Genomic DNA, 5,592 nt, shown 5'->3' with positions numbered 1-5,592 from the left:
TCTCGCTCATAATACGAATTTTAGCATTCGTTTTTAAGACGATTTCCTCTAATGCCGTTGCTTTCAAAGGGCAATTTAGGTACAAGCAGATGTGCTAAGGCTTTTCTTACATAAGCCACATTAGTTTACACCAGTAGCATAGCAATTTAAAATCACAGCAAGCCGCTCAGACTAATTAACCTATTTCTAAACAGAACATACTATAGTTTCGTTATCAAAGTGTTAGGTTACGTAATAGACAAAAGTTGGTTTGGTAGCGTAGGTTCTGATACTTTTCCGACCATCCATATTTTGGTTTTTCGTGATTTCGTTAAACCGTGTAAAGCAAATATCACGATGTTGCCTTTGAATCGTTCCCTAATCCGAGTTTGTGCTCTGTTTCTGGTGCCCTAGTCATCGACGGGCGGTACACCCTTATGTCCGTCCTGTCTTTCGAATGAACTCGATGTCTGCAAGATGTAATCTAAACTTTCCTCCCCTTCCTAGGTACGTCACCTTCGCTCATCTCCCACGGGATACGTGCTGTCTGAAAGCATGAGCCTATAATGCATCTTCCTTCAATCGCCCACGATTCTGGCGGGCGGCGACCAGCGCGGGATGTAATTTCCGCTGCGCCCTCTGAACTTTTCCAGAGGCCCCCCTGGCTACGTCGAACATCGCGAGAAAGCCAAACTTCTCCCCAGCACAAGCGTTAGTCGTTTAATTGCATTCTCACTATCTGCAATTAAAAAGGGTCATCACCCATGTTATAACCCGCAAGGCATAGAAAAAATTTAAACACTTACTCTTATTTAAGTCTGTCTTAAGCTACTAAAAACTGCGTATTTGTTTTAAAATACGCGTTGCGTTTTATTCATTAAAAACTTCATCAGTGGTCTGGAAGCACACATACTTACAATCATAATTTGATTCTAAATCCTAAAATAGTTCGTTTGAGATAATATTCATGAATGACATTTACATACAGCATTTTTCTCTGATTTCCGCTTGCATCTAGAATGACGTCTCTACGCACTTTTTCCAAGTGTTCCTGCGTTTAGCACTGAAGTTTTTGGTCTAATTCGTTTCGGCTTGAAACATTACTCGTAAAACACGATAAAATATAGCAACGCTAATATTTATTTGGCTTTTCTGGCTACGTATGTCTGTTTGGTTCTTGTATACTGTGTTCTCAACTCATCTGCTAGATCCAGTTTTCATTTTATCTGGAAAAAGTTATTTTGATCTGTGCTTTGCCAAACGTGTAATGTATCGTTTTATTTATTTTTACATGTATTTATTTAAATATCTGAGTGAGATGAAGTAGTCTTCTTCTTGTTCTTCTTCCTCTTCTTCTTTTACACTTGCAGATTTGGGCACTTGTGTGTATTTCGTCTTCGCTTTTCACTGTCCTCTCGTTCTGCATCTTCCTACGTCCCTTCCTCCTCTTGGGTGGTAAAGCATGGCCGGATGTGGGATTCTCTGTACACTCACTCTCTGTAAATGATGTTTCGATAAGGTTTTATTTTCTTCAATCTTTTGGTTAATATTATAAATACCTACATGATTCCTAATATCCTCGTTTTTCATATGTTCTTCCCTGGTAACACTTTCCCGAGAAATGTCATTTCTGCAGTTCGTAGTTTACTTTTATCACGTTTTCAGGGATCCCGTACAGCTCTGGTTTTATAAAATTTTTATCTTTATTCCTTCCGTATTTTGTTTTGGAGTGTTTTATTCATCATTTGGTATACTGATTGATATTTTTGAATCTTATTTTCTATATTCTTGTCAATATCATACTTTGTATCTCATCCTAAAAAATTAAAGCTGCATACTTGTTCGGACGGTGTATTATTTATGATTATCTTTGAGTGAATGGAATATTTCCCATCCAGACCCATTTTTTTGTTTCTCTTTATTGATCTATGAAGGTTATATTCTCTTTTCCGTAACTAACGTAGTTTATGTACTGCTTTTGTAGCTCATCACTTTCTTCCAAAATTGTCTCATCATTTGCATATGTAATGATACTAATGTATTTATTTCTGTTAATCTGTATATCCAGATTTACTTCCTGTATCCAATTCTTAATCAGATCATTCATTACACATCAAAGAAGGTTTCTAACAGGTTACAGCCTTTTTCACACCGATTTCTTCAGTATTAGTGTTACCAACTTTTGTTATTATTACTACGTCCTAGTATAAGCTTTTTATAGCTTCAGTAAGTTGTATGGGCTATCCAGCTTTAATCATTATGTCCCATAGTTTCTTTCTGTTCACACTTTTACCGACTTTGGTCTCCCTAAGTCGACATCTCGTTGTTTCTCTAAAATATTTTATGACAAATATGTTACCACTGCATGAACGATCTTCCCGGAATCGGCTTTGTTCGTCGAATATTGTTCTTACACAATTATTAAATATTTTTGCGTACGTTCTATAGATGAGTTAAAGAGGCTAGTTTCTCAATAGTTTTTACAGTTCTTTTTTTGGATATTTTGCAAAAATATAAGTCATTTCTGAAATTTTCCGTATTATACCAATTGCAACATCCATTAAATAAATGTAATAATCGAAAATCACAAAGGGAATGGCTTATTTTAAAAGTTCCATATTGATCGTCTGGTCTACATACCTTCCTGTTTTCACACTTTTTAAAGCTACTTGCATTTCATCCATTGTGATTGAATCCACGTTACTATTACATAATGTGACATTCCCTTCCTTCACTCTTCATGCCGTTCGCCACGATTTGTATAAAATTCTTTCCTCTGAGTTTCGTTAACGATATTTAGTCCTGCAGTATCTCTCTCTGTTCTATTGAAGGGTTTCATTAGTTTATAGGTATTACTTTGCCTCTAATGTTTATCCTGTCCCACCCTACTTATAAAGTGATCCTATGACAGTGTGGTAGCTTAATTCCATGATAATGAAATGATGATGAAGATAACACAACACCCAGTTGCCAGGTAGAGAAAAATCTCCGAGCCATGATGGAATACAACCAGCTCCTGGCATTCAGCCACGCTCACCACTCTACTACGGAGGCGGATGACACGTAAATGTTGTGTTAAGATGGAAAGCTCATTTAAGATGGCGTGGATGTGTTTTCGAGTGAGAATATCGTGAGTAATGTTTGTTGGTATTTAGGAAGCGTATGTTGGAGAACAGGATATTTACTGATGTTGTGCAATGTACAAGATTGGAGAGGTAGGACAAGGTATAGAAGTGAGCCTGGTTGCAGGAATCGGTTATTGAGATTTGGTGGAAAGTATAAATTTTGCAGGACAATGGTTAAGAAACGGGTTTTGCCTTCAGCCAGTTGCGTTGAGGCCGAAGGGGCTTCTAGGATGGAAAGGGCCGTCAACAGATCGTAAAACTTGGGATTTTTCTGAAGAGATTTGGTCTCGCGCTTGTGGGAGAATCTATGATTGGATTTATTGCATATATTATAGGAGGCAGGGGATCTGAATTCTGAGCAATCTTGTTGGCGCAGTGCCTTCAAGTCCGCAGCTCGTGGTCTAGTGGCTAGCGTTGCTGCCTCTAGATCACGGGATCGATTCCCGGCCGGGTTCAGGATTTTCTCTGGCTGGAGACTGGGTGTTTGTGTTGTCCTCATCATTTCATCATCATCATCATTCGTGACAGTGGCTAGATTTGACTGTGTAAAAACTGGGACTTTGTACGGGCGCTGATGACCACGCAGTTGAGCGCACTATAAACCAAACATCATCATCTTCGAGTTCAAGAATTTTGTTTTTAGTCTGGTTAGCACATAGGTATAGCTGATCTGGGATGTTGAGTGAGAGGCATGGTTACGTGGATTGACAGGTGACGTTTGAGGGCTTAATGGACATGCTGGTTGGACGGGTATTATGTCCACAAACTCTTTCCTTTTTGGTTCTTCTTGCTATATGGTTTATAGATATCTCTTCACCATTACATTTTGGAGGCTTTCTAATAGCACAGTGTAAGGTTTGTTGGATCGTAGACGGCAGGAGTTGAGACTGTGAGCGTTGTCTTAGTGACTGTCCTGATGGCAGTAGATTATGGGTATATAGTTCTGCTCAGCATTATGTTGCCATCAAGGCTATGGATATCTGAAGATGCTAATGTCTGATGAGTGAGACTACTAATAAAGAAAATAACACCCAGTCTCTAGCAATTTATCTGCACATTAAGTCCTGATGGTTGCTGTGTCCACTACAGGCACTGCCTTGGCTTGCCGAGGCGAATGGCTGGACCTGGCAGAACTGGAACTAGCGATGGTGATGGCACTGGTGGTGGTGCTCTGGTGGGGGCGGTGATGTTGTGCTGGTAATGGTGCTGGTAGTGGTGCTACAGGTCGTGGTGGTGATGGTGAGTGTGTTGGTTATGGTGTTGGTAGTGGTGCTACAGGTGGTGGTGGTGATGGCGAGTGTGCTAGTTATGGGGCTGGTAGTGGTGGTGATGGTGAGTGTGCTGGTTATGGTGTTGGCAGTGTTGCTACAGGTGGTGGTGGTGATGGTGAGTATGATGCTTATGGGGCTGGTAGTGGTGCTACAGATGGTGGTGGTGATGATGAGTGTGCTGGTTATGGGGCTGGTAGTGGTACTACTGGTGATGGCAGTATGTCTAGTGTGTTGGCTGGGTGCTGCTAGTGGTTCAGCTGGCGGTCGCAGTCATGGGATGCCTGCTGGTTGTGGTGCTGACAGTAGTCTTACTGGTGGTGGCAGTGATGGTGAGTGTGCTGGTTCTGGTGCCCACAGTGACGGTCCTACTGGCAGTACACAGTAAAGGTGACGACATAGACGATGGTGCTGGCTGTAGCAAGGGCTGCTGTTGGTCATGAGCTACAAAACTGAAAAGTTGTAATAATTTGAAGGATGCTGGGAATGATGGGTAGGGAAGTGAGGTGTCTGTATTACAACCAGGATGTGTGTAAGGAGACAGGCGTAAAACGGTGGTGTGAGTAATGAAGTTGGGGGTGGTGGTGGTATGTCGATGCTGCTTCCCCACACTGTCCGTCATGGCACTGATCATGATGGAATGCAGTGTGTCACCTTCTTAACAGAGCACACTGATCGCTTTGGAGCGCTGTAGATGATGAAGAAATGGTACCACAAGATCTTATGATCCTCCACCACTGGCGTATATCATGGCAGCGAAGTGGTGTGTATCTGCTATTCTGTCGTGAGGAATCACCACAGTAAAATGAGTCCACATGATGACGTGACACAAAGGAAGAAACGGCAGTGTTATTTGGGCGTGCCCATGACCACATCATTAATGAGGTTGGCAGATTTGTTGTTGGTCCAAAGCTGACTGTCCAAAATGCTTACAATGAATGGTGCAGCATTCACAGTCATGTAACACAGCGCAAGAACAGAGGCTGGAGACAAGTCTCACACATTAACAAGGGCAATTGGTTTAAACCCAAAAGCAACTGTCGATAAGAGGGAATGTAGGTCCATCTCAACCAGTGTCTGGGCGAACATGTGAAAGGAGCAGCATGCAGTGGACAGTTCAAGTCGAATAACTCGTAAAATGATATTTCTTGCAGAGAAATATAAAGGTGGATTTCTTCAGTGGGCTAAACAACACAAAAACCGGACAGTAGTCGACTGGA

Source organism: Schistocerca cancellata, chromosome 8, assembly GCF_023864275.1.
Source record: "Schistocerca cancellata isolate TAMUIC-IGC-003103 chromosome 8, iqSchCanc2.1, whole genome shotgun sequence".
NCBI classification, from domain to species: Eukaryota; Metazoa; Arthropoda; class Insecta; order Orthoptera; family Acrididae; genus Schistocerca; species Schistocerca cancellata.
This window is presented reverse-complemented; position numbering follows the sequence as displayed.